Source organism: Mustela erminea, chromosome 19 (genome assembly GCF_009829155.1).
Source record: "Mustela erminea isolate mMusErm1 chromosome 19, mMusErm1.Pri, whole genome shotgun sequence".
NCBI classification, from domain to species: domain Eukaryota; kingdom Metazoa; phylum Chordata; class Mammalia; order Carnivora; family Mustelidae; genus Mustela; species Mustela erminea.
This window is the reverse complement of record NC_045632.1, coordinates 58034171-58050595: the sequence shown is the minus strand read 5'-3', so window position 1 is coordinate 58050595 and position 16425 is coordinate 58034171. Positions and strand designations below refer to the sequence as shown.

General features: G+C 56.5%; 1 protein-coding gene and 1 long non-coding RNA gene across 6 annotated transcripts in view; one reads left to right on the top strand and one right to left on the bottom strand.

Annotated features, from left to right (window-relative positions):
• The window catches only part of LOC116578735, a 414337-nt gene that overhangs the window by 105729 nt on the left and 292183 nt on the right, over nt 1–16425 (top strand). The gene's annotated exons all lie outside the window — the stretch shown is intronic.
• On the bottom strand, nt 2879–15600 carry LOC116578737. Its single transcript, XR_004281033.1, has 3 exons — nt 14729–15600; nt 5624–5847; nt 2879–5329 (listed from the first exon to the last, which is right to left on the bottom strand). It is a non-coding gene; the product is annotated as an uncharacterized LOC116578737 (long non-coding RNA).

Here is a 16425-nt window from a genome sequence, read left to right as displayed (position 1 = left end):
TTCGGCGCCTAGCCCCCGAGGATCATCACCGTGTCAGTCTTCCCAGGCATTTTGAGGATTGTTGCATCTAGTGCACATAGGTGACCCTCTCGCACCTACTGTGCGCTCAGTCAGGGCTGGCTGCGGGCAGCGTCTTCCTCGCGATCTGTGCCGGTGATCCATGGCGCGTCAAGCACAGTTTCCGTCCCCACGGACTCCCTGGGTTGGGGCCGTGGCTCCTCCCCTGACTTGGTGAAGCGGGCACACCAAGTTACCCTGCGGCTTCTCAGTTCCTCACTCACAGATGGGAGCCAGGAGAGCTCCTCCCTCACCAGGCACAGGATGCGGCGGGCCCAGAGGGCAGGCCCACCCCGGGATCAGTCCACAGTGTGCACCGCCATGCCTGGAAATGCTCCTTGGCAGACCAGCCAGGTGAGCTGGGCTGGCGCGTCAGGGGGGTGGGTAGGTAAGCGTCCCAGGGGCAGCCTCCCATCCTGGCCCCTCGGGCCTTCCTGCCAGGAGGGTGTGGGCGCCAGGAAGCCAGCGGCCTGGTGGGAGCGGGCTGTCATTGTCCCGCGAGGTGAAGGCATCGCCGTGATGCTGCCCTCGGGCGCCCCCACCTCTCAGCCCTTCCTTTGAACCCTGACAGTAATCCCACACGCACACGCGGCTGCCAAGCCTGCGTGTCTGATGTCCTTTCCGGCTTTTGTAATGTCATTTCCCGTCGGGGATGGGAGATGCGCTGTTGATGTGGACGAGTCACTCGTTGGCGCAACGCTTCTGACACACGGAGAACACGAGCACGGACGGACCTTCTGAGCAGATACCGGGGCCGGTCCACTGGCTGGGCTGGCTCGTGTCTGTCTCCCGCCTCCCCTTCCTTCTCCACCTTTTCTGGCCGCTTTGGGGGTCATCCATTCGGAAAACGGAGCTGTGGGAGTCGAAATCCCACGGCGGAGGCCTGAACTGTAGGAACTGCTTGGTTCCTGGTGAATTAATTGTTGGTGATTTCAGTCGATAATCAAATGTAAAAGGACCCCAAGAAGTCATAATGGCAAAGCCCTTAAATCTTTATAGGAATGGCAGCATTTACAGTGAAGACAGTATGATACGATGATGCAGTTCACGTAGTATGGCATTGTAGGATAGTGTCCTGTAAGCGGACGGCGCAGGGCTCAGCAAACACTTTTGTAACGGGCAGGGAGGACCTGGTTCAGCTCTGCACCTCGTCCCGTCTCTGTCGGCTTACTCAGCGTGGCCGTCCACGCCGGAAAGCCCCCGTGGACCGTACGGTAAGGAATGGGTGTGGCTCTGTTCCAATTAAACTTCACGAGCTCCCGTGAAAACTCCCCCGCTTCTGGCCACGGTCGCAGGCGGCAGGCAGATCTGGCTCACGAGCCACGGTTTGCCCAGCCCTGGCCCCGAGCACTGGCTTAGGAGTCAGATGAGTTGAGCTGAAGCCCTGGCTCTGCTACTCACCGTGAACAGTGAGAATGCTGGGGAGCTGCTTCCTCTCTGGAGCCTCCGTGGGGCCGTCCGCGAAGTGCAGATGAGGACGGCGGGTACAAGCTCGTTGTGGAGAGGCGGAGGCGATGGTGCGTGTGAGACGCTGAACCCCATGCCCGGTGGCAGGAGGGTGCGTTCATGGGAGCTGCCCTGGCGGGGGGGAGGGGGGAGGAGGAGGAGGGTGAGGAGGAGGAGGAGGAGGGTGAGGAGGGTGATGAGGAGGAGGGGAGGGAGGTGGGCGAGTCTCCAGCCCTCTTGGCTGTGCCCTGCCGCTGACCTGGTGGCCTGACCAAGCTCCTGCCCCTGCCTGGCTTCAGTTTTGTCACCTGGCAGGTGAGGTTGGACTGGGGATGCCCAGGCTTCCTTTCCACTCAGTGCCCCTGGGACCCTGCAGGTCCCTCCGTGTGGCCGAATCCCACAGGGGACTCTCTCTAGACGGGTGCTGCTTTCGCCGTTCCGCCGTGGGCACGGCGCGGAGCCACGGGCTGCAGTCGCCCGAAAGCCGGGGCTCTGCTGGAGAGCCCGTGCGCGGCCCTGGGAGCTTGGGAGAGCCGCTCGGTCGTCTGGGCTTCCCTCCGGAGACCCTGCAGCAGCCTCTCCAAGCAGGGAGACACTGAAGCGGTGCGGGCGGGGACAACCGTGTCAGCCACTCTCCTGGGTGTCCCCCTTGGGACAAAGTCCGATCTGGCCATGGTCACTGCAGCATCCCCCCAGAACGTATGTCCACATCCCGGCTCCCAGAACCCGTCAACTGGGTCTTCACAGATGTAAACAAGGAAGGGACCTCGAGATGAGATCAGCCTGGATTTGGGCTGTGCCCTGCGCCCCAGGACACACGTGCTTGCAAGGCACACAGGAGACACACAGACGTAGGGGAGGCCCCGTGAGGACAAAGGCAGGGGTGGAGGAGCATGGCCATGAGCAGAGACTGGGAGAGGCAGGAAGGACCCCCCAGCCCAGAGCCTTCGCAGGGAGTGTGGCCCTGCAACACCCTGATGGTGGACCCCCGCCTCCAGCACTGTCGGAGAAGAATCGTGTGTGGTTTTTAAGCCCCCCGTTTGTGGCCGTCCGTGGTGGCAGCCGAAGGACACTGACCCCGTCACCAAGTGCGGCGTGGCCGCGGACGGTGAGGCCCAGATTCTCCCTCGGAGCCAGCCACGCCTCCAGCATGACAGTCGCTCGCGTCCCCTGAGGAAATGCCATCTCCTGATAAGTGGAAATATCTTTCCAGCGGAGGCATTGCAGGTCCGAACTTGTTAATGAGGTCCGGGTCCCGTTTCAATTCCCGGGTCAGCGCTGGGGCAGAAAGGATGTTCCGAGCCGAGTGAGGCGCCGGCCAAGGAGTGCAGCCAAGAGCGCGCCGAGCCCAGCAGGGACTTCTGTGTGTGCGCGTGTGCGTGTGTGCGTGTGTGTGTGTGTGCGTGCCCGCACCGACACGTTAGTGCTTTTTTGTTAAGGATCCAAAACATGCTTGAAAAAGTTATGAAACCACATGGTGTATTGCAAAGTGCGAGACAGCACTCCAGGTTATAATCCGTTCCCTTTCCCCCTCTGTCTTTTTGTCACGCGGGCTTTGTCATTCATTCTTTTTTGGTTGACAGATTCTTATGAGTGGGGCCCCGGGGGCTTGGGGGGAAGCCCATCTGATTTCCCCACTGTGGAACGTTAGTTAATTCCGCTTTCTGTGCTCAGTTTCCTCATTTAAAAATGGAGCCCGTGCAGGGCTCACCGGCGTCATGAGGATGAAGGCGGAGCCGCTCCTCGGGGATCCCGTGCGGCGCCCGCCCCGCAGGTGTCTTGTCTGCTCCCTGCCCTGGCCTTGAGGTTAGGGCGAGCACGACACAGCAGGCTGAAGTGACGCCTCGGTGTTTTCCCACGTGTGTGCTGAATGTGTGCAGCATTGCTGGGCAATGAGACATCTTGGCATAGTTTTTAGATAAATTGATATTTACCCCCTTAGGCACCAAAGGATCCCCTGCTCCAGTGCCCTCAGACAAAACAAAATAAACGAAATCCAAACTCATCTCTGATGAAAATGACTCTAACCCGGGACCTCTCAGCCACGACTGGACTGGGAATGGTTTGCTTACAGCTGGTGTTTCGGCCTGGCAAAGGGTTCAGGCCAGGAGAGGATGCGGGGTGGTGGTGGGGGGCCCGTGCCCCATTTCCCTCCTCCCTGGACCAGACACGTCCACCGGCCTAAAGCGGATGAGGCTCCTGACGGATGAAGACTCCGCTCTATCACTGGCGGGGCTCAGCGTTGGTGTTAGACCCACCTTGGCTGTCATTTAGAACCTTCTGTGAGCCCCCGTGTCTGTCTGCGAAGGGTTTAACTGGAAGAGCCCCACAGAGCTGCCGGAAGGGCTACGGGAGACGGGCGTCGGAGAGCAGTGGGAACAGGGGTGGGCCTCCCTGCCCTCCTTTTATCCGTATCCTAACAGGCTGTCTGATACCTGCCAGCGCTGTAGTGAGCCCTCCATCGGGGGAAGCATTCAAGCACAGAGGTGGGCACGGGCATAAAGAAGAGTGCTGCCCCGAGGACTTCGAGGTCCCGTCCTTCTAGAGACTCTCTCACATTGTCAGACGCTGCTGAGCCGAGCCCCCGTGGTGGGCTGAGCCCGGGTATGCACAGAGCTCCGGCCTTTTCCAGCGCCTCCTTCATGCATGTCCACGGGGACCGTCAACGCGGGCCCGAGGCCGTAGCCTGAAACTCTGTCCTATCCATTCTACGCTAGAGTCCCTTCAAAATGGTGCTCGCTACTACCCAGAAGTTAGCAAGTTCATTTTACAATATTTTGCTGTATTTGGGTCACTTTAAAACTTGCCAGCCTTGCTTGAAAAGCTCTTAATCCCAGAGCGCCCGCTCTCCCATCTGTGGCCCAGCTCCCTGGAGGAGAGGCTCTCGGCCTTGGCCCTCTCCACAGGACACCCCCTCGGATCCCAAGTTTGAAACTTTTTTTGCTACCAGATGATAACAGCTTCCTCGTTCTTTATTCATGACTCGAACCGTGGCAGCCAATCAGACCATGAGATAATCAGCACGCCTGGTTCCCAAAGCAGTGAAACTTGACCTTCCTGTCACTCTGATTTTGACTCGTGTGCGATTTCTATTAGGTTTTGTGAAATTATGAAAATAGCTCCCGGGTCACCAGCGTGACGTGCTCAGGATGATGGAGAGGCAGCCCACCGCCTGCCCGGGCTTCGTGCCGGGCTTTTGGGAGGCCCTGGGGACGCAGGCTGCGGATGCGAATGCCCAGCTCGTGTGGGGGGCTTCTTGGTCCTGGGGCGAGGGGGGGGGCTGTGTGCAGCCTCCAGCATTTACGGAACAAGGACATGAGAGAGATCCTAGACCCACAGAAAGACAGTGAGCACAGCATGGCTGGGGACCGTTGGGTGTGAAGTCACGGGGGATGGAGTTTCAATGGGGCCTTGATAAAGGAGGAGGAGTTCAAGCGAGGAAAGGTGTTTCCGACAGAGGGAACGGCACGTGCGAAGGCTGGGAAGACCGGCAGGACGTGGAGAGCTGGGAGCCAGGGAGAGAGGGACAGGTGGGTGGGAGTTGGATTATACACGCCCTGGCGACTCATGCTCACAGGTCCAGGGGTCTCCGGCAGAGTCTTCGGTGAAGGCTGTCGGCTCCGAACCTGCCGTCCCCAGCAGGCGTGGCTCCAAGCACCGCTGTGGCGGTGTCCGTCCTCATTACAGAAACTCCGACTCCTCCGAGCGTTTTGTTTTTGAAGCACTGACTCTCTGAGTTGCGTAATTAGAAAGTCCCTTTTGGCTCTGTCTCCATCTCAGGGGAAAGATCCCCTTCTTGACCTTGGTGGGAGCTCAGTTCTTGCAGCTGTAAATAATGGGGTTTCCTGGGCTCAGGAAGCCGGGATTGGCCAGAGGAACACATGGGGAAAAGGAGGAGGTGGGTCCTCCCGTGGAAAGGGCCCGGGTGTGTTTTCTGGGATGGAGGTTTGTGTGCAAGCGTGCACCTGGAGTTAGCATGTGGGGGCAGTGGCGCAGGACGTGGGGTGGGCAGACAGAGGGGTAAGCGGAGATGCGGGAGCCCTGGGCCTCGGGGGGCCCTGCAGAGCTGCCCTCGTCCTCGGAGGCTGGGGCTAGGGTCAGAGATTGCCCAGGTCCTCACCTGAGCGTGGGCGCCACGCCTTGTGCCATGCTGGCCGGCAAGCTGCGCAGCTCTTCGCTTTGGGACGCGGCGGCCAGCTGTGGTCAGATGCCGCAAAGGCAGAGAGGGCGTCCTTGGTCAGGGCAAGGGCACACACCACGGGCCCCTTCCGAGGACAGCTGCCGTGTGGGATGGGCTCAAGGCTTGCTAGTGAGGTACAGCGTTCCAGACTTTCCTGGCTGACCCTAGAAACGGCAAGGGCAGTACACTTAGAAGCGGGTCACATTTAGTACATCTGGGAAATAGCTCAGGCTTTTTTTAATATTAAAAAAATTTTCTTTGCCGGGGATGGGGGTGCCTGGGTGGCTCAGTCGTTGAGCGTCTGCCTTTAGCTCAGGTCATGATCCCAGGGTCCTGGGATCGAGTCCTGCCTCAGGCTTTCTGCTCAGCAGGGAGCCTGCTTCTCCCTCTCCCACTCCCCCTGCTTGTGTTCCCTCTCTCACTGTCTCTCTCTCTCTCTCTCTGTCAAATAAATAAATAAAAATCTTAAAAAAAAATAGTAAATTTAATGCAGTGAGTTTCAGGTGTCCGACGTCGTGACTCAACACTCCTGTCAACACCTGGTACTCAGCACGACAAGCACACCCCTTCGTCCTCATCCCTGGTCCCCCCACCCCCCATCGCCCCCCATCTCCCCTCTGGTGACCAGCAGCCTGTTCTCTAGAGTTAGGGGTCTGCTTCTTGGTTTGTGTATGTGTGTGTCTCTCTTTCTCCTTTGCTCATTTGTTTAGTTTCTTAAATTCCATGTAAATGAAGTCACGGTATTTGTCTTTCTCTGACTTACACCACTTAGCATTATATGCTCTAGTTCCTGGTGTTGCAAATGGCAAGATACTGTTCTTTTTGACGGCTGAGTAGTGTTCCTCTGTAGCCACACACCCGTCGTCTTTATCCGGCCATCAGTCTGAGGGACACTTGGGCCGCTTCCGTGTCTTAGCTGTCCCTGATAATGCTGCTGGAAACACTGGGGCGCACGCATCCGAATCAGGATTTTTGTGTCCTTTAGGTGAATACGTCGTGGTACCCTTGCTGGGGCAGAGGGGGCTCTAGTTTTAACTTTGGGAGGAGCCCCACACTGTATTCCAGAGTGGGGCACTATTTTGCATTCCCACCAACATGTAAGAGGGCTCCCCTTTCTCCGCGTCCTCGCCAGCATCTGTCGTTTCCAGAGTTAATTTTACCCACTCTGACTGACGTAGGAGGGATCTCATCGTGGTTTTGATTTGTGTTTCACTGATGCCGAATGATGTGGAGCATCTTTTCATGCGTCTGTTGGAGAAGTGTCTGTTCATGTCTTCTGGCCATTTTCTAACTGGATTATTGGCTTGTTAGGTGTTGAGTTTTGTAAGTTCCTTAGAGATCTTGGATACTAGCCTGTCATCTGGTAGGTCACTGGCAAGTATCTCTCCCATTCTGTAAGCTGCCTTATACTTCCGCTGACTGCTTCCCCCACTGCGCCGAAGCTCTTTATTCTGATGTCGTCCCAACAGTTCATGTTTGCTTCTGTTTCCTCGCCTCCAGAAACACATCCAGGAAACCTTGCTACAGCCAATGTCGGAGAAATTACCGCCTGTGCTCTCCCCTAGGATTTTTATGGTTTCGGGTCTCGTATTTAGGTCTTTTATCTGTTTTGGATTTGGTTTTGCGTACGGTGTAAGAAAATGGTCCAGGCTGCTTCCTCCTCGAGTGGCTGCTCACTTTCCCCCAAACTGTCTGTTGAAGAGACTGTCTTTTCCCCACTGCGTGTCTTGTGGATTCATTTCTGAGTTTTCTCTTCTGTCCCATTGATCTTTGCATGCCTTTTTGTGCCAGTACCAGACGGTGTTGATCACCGCAGCTCTAGGACAGAGCCTGAAGTCCAGAGTGGTGATGCCTCCAGTTCTTCTCTTCCAAGTTGGAGTTGCCCCTCGCATACTTGCCGGCTGAAAGCCGCAAGATGTGTAGCCAGTCCCTTACCGGAGGCCTGTGGCAGAGATGGCTGTCCCCACCAGCCATTTGGTCCCAAGTGCTTCTTGACCCGCAGCTGCAAAGCGGGTCCTCAGTCACCAGGGATGACTGGTTCTGGCCAGTGGCAAGGGGGCACACAGAGCGACACCGCAGCCAGAGGCGGGCAGCAGGAGGCCCTGGGGTACTTCTCATGCTGGTCTCTCCGCTGCTTGGAAGCCTTGCAGCTGCGAGGCGGTGGTGTTGCCGAGAACGCGGGTTCCCGCATGAGCACCGGGCGCCCAGCCCCCACTGACCGACCCTCACTGGACGTGATCGTGAGCAAGAAAGAAGCCGATGCTGTGTTGCGCCGGGGACGCTGGGGATTAATTTGTTCCTAAAGCATGATCTGGCCCATCTGGACTAACAGAGAAATTGATGCCAGAAGGGGCTGTTGGTATCAGAACATCCTGGAACACGCAGCATTGGCTCAGCAGTCAGCGGACGAGGAGCTACACAGGCGCTGGAGACGTGGGACCTGTGATCTGCGGGCGCAGATGTCTGGTAAAACCCGCAGGAACTTGGCCAACATGAGGAACCTGCGTCTTTCGAGAAAGAGGTTGTGGCGTAGCACAAAGCACGTACGCTGTGACTGGCCCCCCCGGCAAAGTGCGATACAGAAGAGACAAGCTGAGGAAACGAGAGGGAGTCAGTGCAGCACTGACGAGCCGGACGCCGCTCGCCGCAGCAGCGCGAAGAGCAAAGCTGGAGGAGCTCGGAGAGACAGAGATCCGGGAAGCCCTCGTAAACTGAGTTTGGCTAATTATATTTTCTTGAGGCCAAGTGCAGATGAGTGGTGCGCTGCTCCATAAATCCTTTCGGTCGGGTGGAGTGACTCATGGCAGAGATTAATGGCGAGACCCTCCCAAAGAAGCCCAACAAGTTCCAGAAAGAGAAGACGACGACGGAACAGAGAAATGTGTCCTCCGCAGCACTGTGTCTTCAAATGCAGGCGGGCATGTTTATTGGCTCACGAGGCTGACAGCAATCAGATAGATGAGAAGCCTCTTGGCTTTCTCATGAGGGTTTTCCTGCCAACAAAAGGCTGGGTCCCCAACCTTCTATAGGCAGAAGGTGGCCTAGAATGTGGTACAGCCCTGAAGAGGGGACGTCCCTCTTGGGGGGATCCCTTTGGGGGGCCCAGATGATGAGAGGCAGGGAAGAGCTTTCCAGGGGCCGTGGAGAAGCAAGGGCAGGGAGCCCTGGTCAGGACATGTTGCCCACCCCAGCTCAGCATCCTCCGGGGCCACCCCACCGGGTTGGAGCACCTCCTGAGACGGCCCCTTCTTTCCGAACGGCAAGGGTGTGGAGACGGAAAGGTCTGTGGTAGTGACTGCGAGGGCAGAGGGTTTTCTCTGAGCCGATGACATGCTCTCAGGCTGACCACGTGAATGGCTCCTTAGCCTCTCGGAGCCCCAGCCGCTGCCTCCGGGTAACATGGGCTGGAAGCCGCGCCCTGCCCACCGCTGCCGCCGGTGAAGATGGACGGCAGGAATCCGCTCGGCACCCTGCGCAGGTCCGGTGGACGAGGAGCTTGGCGCTTGTCTTGCTGCTGCTGCTTGTACCTTCTGTGGAGGAGAGAAGCGAGTCCAGAGAAGCGAGATGATTGTCACAGGGGCTCCAAGGCCGGCCCTTCCTGGCCCTCCCTGCCAGATTCCGGCCACCAGCCGGGCTGGCAAGGTGGGCCTGGCTCGCTGGGCCAGCGGCACCTTCCCTGGGATCCAAGTCAGGCTTGGCCGTGGGGCTGCTGCAGTCCCCGTGCCGAGGCGGCCCTTCGGCAGGCCTGCCCTGTGGTTTGGAGAAACACAGGGCACGCGGAGTACTTAATCCTAAAACAACGAGAATTTTCTCTGTTTTAAGGGGCAATGACAGGAAGCTGGCAACGTGGCAGAACTCGCCACACACGTCCTGGGCTCGTTCTGGGGGTGGAGGGAGATGTGGCCTGTGAGGCAGGGCTGGGTGGGGGTCTGGGGTTGGCCTCCTCCCTCTGGGCTCAAGCTGGGATCAAGCTGGGCTCAGGCTGGGCTCGTGCTGGGCTCATGCTGGGCACAGGGCCCACCCAAGCCCAGCCCTGTGCCAAGAACTCCCCTCCAGGTCCCATCTCACTAAGCTCACCGACATGGGACAAGCTGGACCCACCTAGTGTTTGAGCCCCATCCCCTCAAAGGGGGGCACATGACAAGAGATGGTAGCAGTGACCCCGGGCCGTGGCGGGGGCTTTTAGCTCTGCCTGTCTGAGTCTCAGAGTTGCACAACAACAGCGTGGGGAGCCGGACCCGCGTGGTTTCGTGGGGTCTCTCCTGCCCTGCCTGGAGCCGCCACCCAGTCCTCTCCCTGCCCCGCCGGCCATTCCCCACCCCACCTGGCCAGAGCATGCCCCGTGTCCAGCGTGCCCCTTCTCCCCTTGAAATGTCCCACCTCTGCCACCCTGCTGGCTAGCATGGGCCGGCCTGAGCGCAGGTGTCTGGTCGGTGAAGTCATGGCTAACGAGAAGAAACAGTCGTGTCTGAGCGTCTGTTGCGAGGACAAGGCTGCGTCTGCTGCGGCACCGCCTAACAGCCAGCCCCGGGAACATTTACCAGGGAAAGGACAGTCCTGGAACATGCGGGGGGTGGGCAGCTCTCCAGCACGGCCCCGGGAGGGACTGCCGCGCCATGACTGGTTGCCGCGCACAGAGGACCGGCACGCAGCTTCTCAGGCGGTCCTAACTCTTCCGTTCCCCGTCACGTTCCATTCTAGCCAATGCCCTGTTATGTGTGTCGCAAAATGCTGGATTCTGCCGGCGGCACCGATGTCGCAGCCTGCTGCAGGGTGGAGGCCTGCGGTGCAGGGGACACAGTGTCACAGGGCGAGTGGCTGACCCCCCACCCGATTCTAATTCCATCGAGAGAACTGCACGCGGGCGCACGAGGTAGCCTCCTGAGAGCTCGCAGCCGGAGCTGCGGCTGGGCCCCGGCTTCTGCCCCTCCTGAGCGCCCTGCTGCCACGCCTCCCAGGGCGGCCCCTGTGCCCCAGGAGCTGCTTGTACAGTCCAAGCCTGGAAAGACTTAGCACTGGTTGGTCCAAATTTCATTTTCTCAGATCAGGACACTGTAGCTTGGAGAGAAGAGGAACTTGCCCAGAGTCACTCAGCTACTTGGGGGTTGGAGGATCCCTTGCACATCGAGGCCGTGGCCCCGGTTCTTGAGGCCTCAGCCCTAGTCTGCCTCCATGAGCCTCTTCGTGGTGAACCTCGAGCCTTGGTCCTTGGCCCCAATGTCAGCCCTGTCCCGGGGCCGGCTCCTGCGTCTGCTGGCTCCCTGCAGAGCAGCTGGGGGCCTTCTCAGCTGCGAGGGCGGCTGTGCCCGCACAAAGATCTCGCGTCTTTGATGACCACAGTGCTCGGTGCTGATTGACAAACGAGCTGGTACCTGAGCCGCTCAAGCAGAATAATGACACCGAGTGTCAGCCCGAGGGCCGGCGGGGCAGCCCAGATAAACACAGAAGGCCCGGATGGTCTGGGGGCAGCCTGTGGGCCTCTGGGGCTTGGGGTCTTCATGCAGGACGAGAATCAGTCACTCCTGAGCGCTGTGTCCGGGCCTGCACCAGCATGCTGGGTGGTCCCGGGCTGGCCGCTTGTCAGCTCCTGCTTCTCCCACATCTCCGTCCGCCGCGGCCACAGTTCCCGCCTGTCAATCACTCAGCAGCTCAAGTAGTTACCAAGCCAGACACTGCCCCAGGCTAACAATAATAACCGCGACAGCCAGGACAACAGTAATAGTAAGATCCTGAAAGCACCAGTGTTCCTATTTAATATAATCTTCAGAGCAACTTTGTGAAACAGATACTATTTTATCACAAATAGATCAGAAGATCAGAAGTTATTGATCAGAAGCCTGGGTTACAGAGAGATGAAGCAGTTTACCCACTTCCACACTGTAAATGTTGGCGGCAGGATTCATGAACTCGGGAGCACATCTGTCTGGCTCTAGACCAGTGACGGACACAGGGTAGAAAGTACAGATCTTGCCCTCCAGGCTTGCTTGCTCTTAGAAGGGGACACAAAGAAGAAACTGTTTGTTTTCCTCCACTGGACACTGTGACAGCTGCAAGAGATAGCTGGAACAATGGCAACCATTTTGTGATATTGAGGAAAAGGCTGACATGTGTAGGACGGAAGAGCAGCACGAGGGAAGAACATGTGTTTTGGATGATGACACCCAGTTAACCATCTCCAGCCTCCCGATTTCGTTTCCTACAGGGAAAAAAAAAAATATTTTCCTTATTGTATAAACTGCCTTGACTGGGTTTCAGCTTCTTGGAGCCAGGCACCTCCTATCTGGTTGATAGTCTAAGAAGGGGCCCTCCCACAGGGAAACTTCCCCAACCAGTGTCAGTGCTCAGAGAGTGGGGGTGATTATGATGCAGATGATGGTGGTGGCGAGAGTGTGGTTCTGCTCTCCCTACCAGTGTGGAAGCCCTGGCTTCTAGAGAACACAGGCTCAGCATTTCCAGCCCATTTCCTTTCAGGCTTGAAGAAGATGATCTCAGGAAAGGTGAGGCATGACAAGGAGCGCCGCTTTGAGTCACCTCGGAACGCTAATTTCTCCTCTTTTCCTCATTCAAGTAGCAGCCACATCCTGAATCTTGGCACACGTCGGGCCAGGTTGGGCTTCTATCTGTGTTGGCACATCCGACCCTCAAGGCCATCCTGTGACATAGGCACCATCCTTATTCTCCTTTTACAGATGGGGAGGTCCAGAGATGCTGAGCAGTTTATCCCCCCAAATGCAGGAGGAACTGTTGAAGCCAGTATTTAAATTCCGGTTTGGCAAATTTAATCTGGAGAGTGGGGGGAAACGGGAGTGTTCATCAGAGCCCAGGGGGTGCACATCCCGGTGGTCTTGGAGATAGCCACATGTGCACAGATGTGGCCCAGAAATCTTTCCTCAGAAAACCCTTCCTGTAGCAGGAAAAGTGCCAGTCTGTAAGGATACGTTTATAAGGATATCTGTTACGGCACCGTATGCTGTGGAAGCCAAAAACCAGACGAACAGACCAAGCAACCTGGACACAAACGGAACACCCCACCGTGGGGAGGGGTGAACCGCGGCCCACCCGAGCTATGGGGCGTCAGCAGCTGATGAAGGAGGCGGGAGTGGGGGAACTTTAGGGGGGCCACTCTGTGAGGAGAAAAATAAACTGATATGAGCAGTGATGCTTTTGGTTTCATCTCACTTGGGTAAAAAACAGGGATGGAATCTCCATTTGGGCATACATGGTTGTATTTGGTTGTGTCAGCATAGGACAGGCATGGCAGCCAGTGTGCCACACTGCTCACACACGGAGGGCAGAAGCGAAGCAGGCGGAGTGCGGAAAGCATTGCCAAACAGTCCTTGAACGAAATGCATCACCAGGCCTTAGACATACGGAGAAGCCAAACAGGGAACCACGCGCCCTTTCTTTGGATGACTCCTACTAATGCTCCCTAAGTAAATGTGGTGTATGTGGGTGGTGGGCAGAATGCATGTGGCTCCCTGACCTCTCCCCACTCCCCACCGCCACACCTTCGGGCTCCCCTCCTCTTGATTGTGCACACAACCTGTGTCCTGCTTCTGACCTATAGTATATGGCAAGGGTGAGACCCGCTTGTGATCCATAGGATATGGCAAAGGTGAGAGATTTTGCAGATGTAATTAAACTTGTCACTGAGCTGATTCTGACTTGATCAAAAGGACGATTCTCTTGGGTGGGCCTAGATTAATCAGGTGAGAGCTTATAAAAGACTGAGACACTCTTTGATGTCAAAGACTCTCCTACTGGCCTTGAAGTTGCAAGCCGTCATGGGCTCCACAACTGAGGAAAAAAAAAAAATTCTACCAAAAACCTGAGGGAGCTCAGAAGGAAATCCTTCCTAGTTGAGGCCCTGATGAGACCACCACCCAGAGGGCACCCTGATTCAGCCTTGCGACACCTCGAGCAGAGGACCCAGTGAAGCTGTGCCCAGATTCCTGACCCTCAGAAACTGCGTAGGTGTGTGTTGTTTTAAACCACTAAGTTTGTAGTAAATTGTTACACAGTAACAGAAATATAATGCAAAGCCCACAGCTAGAAAATTGGAACAATACAGAAGAGAATCACATGCAAAATTGAGGGCCAGCCCCTCTTCATGCCCAGTCTCGCTGTGGTGTCTGATGCTCCTTGAAGAACATCTTTCATGTGCAAGGGGGCCTCAGTGCTGGGAAGAGGGGTTAGTGTTGTTTTCAAGTATATATAAATGACCCCCCCGCCCCGCAGCCCATCTCCCGTGGTAGAATATGTAGTATGCCCTCTCTTAAATCTTGCTTGTTCTCATTTAACCCTTTTTTAATCAGCCCCTCTCCACCCCACCCCCCACGCTGCCAGTACCTCCTGAATTCTCTTTCTCTGATAAAAACGGATCTGAGCACATCTTTTCTTCCACTCTCTCTGGACATGTGGACCAACCGTCCCTGTTCCAGTTTCTGACGGGTGAAGGTTTGGCAGAACCACAGATAACTCGGGTCTCTGAAAATGATTAGGTCAGCTAATGGATGCTTAGAGCCTGTAAAATTCACAAGGCTGTCAAATCATTTCCAGACACAGGAGGGACGAGCAGCAGAAGGGCTGGGAGCCTGGCGGGGGTGGGGGGGAGATGCTTTACGGAGGCTGGAGACAGAGGGATGAGTGGCCCCTCTCTGCCTTTGGGGCATTTTGGCAATTTGAATGTATTTTATTGGATTTTGTCATTATAAAAGGACTATATGATTCTTTAACAAGGCCAGAGATTCAGAGGTAGATACATGAAAAGATGAGCTAGGAATGTGCCCACAGATGCCCTGGGGAAAGGTGGTGCCCCAAGGTGTGAGTTCAGGAGCGTCAGTGCAGCCTGGTTTTGTGACCACCCCAAGCAGCACCCCCCCCAGAACTGAAAGAGCATGAGTTCGATAAAACGCGGCGTGTGCATGTGCTGAGAGTGCCAGGCGGCTGTTAGAAACAAAAACTTGGTGGAGTGTTGATGTGTCAGAATGACACAGAACGAACAGCCCCTAACCACGGGCAATGACACAGATGAATCCCACCTACCTGGCATTGAGCAAACCCGGCCACACGCTATATGATTTCATTTGCATGAAAGCATAAACTTGGGCCGAGCAAACTGCCATTGAAGTCAGGGGAGATTACCGCTGCTGGAAGGGGGGTTTGCGGAGTGGGGGAGTTCTGGGGACCAGGGACGTTTCTCGGTGTGGTCGAGTTCCCCGGGTGTGTTCAGCTGGCAAAAATCCGTCCTGCTCCACATCTGTGACTCCTGCACGTCTGGGTAGGTGTGCTAGACCTCGCTTAGAAGTGTGAAACTCAGTTCCTCCTGTCATTGACAAAATGTGACCACGTTTGTGTTTCAAACGTAGCCCGTCGTCACAAGAGGATACGTTTAGAAATCCAGCAAAATATGGTTTATGAATGATTTGAAGTCAAAAATGAAATGCAGGCGACCTTTGCACAACAAAAGCTTGAACTGCGTGGGTGTGGGTCTATGTGGATTTTTTCCCATAAATACAATCCGGTACCGAAAATGTGTTTTCTCTTCCTTGTAATTTTCTTAATAATGTTTTCTTCTCTGTAGCTTACTTTGTTGCAAGAATACAGTACACAGCGCATACAACACACAAAACATGTGTGAGTCGCCTGTTTACGTTATGGGTAAGGCTTCCAGGCAGCAGCAGGCTGTTGGCCAAGTTTTAGGGGGAGCCAAAAGTTACACACACGTTTTCGGCTGTTTGGGGGTGGTCGGCATCCCTAACCCCTCGTTGTTCAAGGGTCAACTCTAGCTTTGTTTTATGTCAGTGAAACCAATTCAGGAGACCAGAGGCAACGAATGAAGGAGAGCTGTGGGGTGCAGTGCTGCGTGGTACCAGAGCCACAGCCCTCTGTGCTGCAGCGGATGGGGAGGAGGCAGGATGCAGGCAGCGCCGGTCTCCTAGCAACGACCTCCGGCTCACACCTCATTGGCCAGAGGGCGGTCACATGACCATCTCTAGCTGCAAGGGAGCCTGGGAATGCTGGTCTTTTGCTGAGTCCTATGGTGAGGGGAGAAGGACAGGACGGATCTTGAGAACGGGGGCTCCGTACCCATAAGGGGCAAGACTCACCCAACCAGCCCGCTTTTAGAGAGTCAAGGGTTCAAGGAAGGAGGACGCCTCCTGCTTTGAAGACCGGGATACCCAGGGCCTGTGCCCGCTTGGCTGGCCGCCTGGTGTTTATGGCCGCACGACGCAGGGTCACTGGGAATTAAGGCAATTACGGGCAATTACGGGCAATTAAGGCGAGGAGGAAGAGGAAACTGCCATTTCTCAAGTACTTCCCGTATGTGGGGCAGAGTGCCTCGGACGGGCCGCGCGCCACCCCGCGAGTGGGCACTTGGGGCCCATCTCGCAGACGAGGTGAGCGTGGCCCGGGGCTCCTTTCGCCCGTGGGGTGCGCGTGTGCCGTGCGCCTGGCCTCTGTCCCCCTCGGGCACTTCGGGAAGCACTGCTGTTTGGCACAGATGAGGAAGGAAGGCCAGAGAGCTTCGCCAGGCGCTCGCGGCGGAAGGGACAGTCCTGACTGCGCGGCTGCCCGGCTCTTGCAGCCCCCCAGCGCCTCCTGACCACGGCTCCCCGGCAGGTCCAGACTGCAGCAGGTGTTTGGCACGCTGGAATATTCTGGAAGGAAGCTTTCCCTGTTTATCCATTCATCCCAGCTCCCCAGGGCCACTCCTCGGCCCTTTGAACCATGGGAGCCCA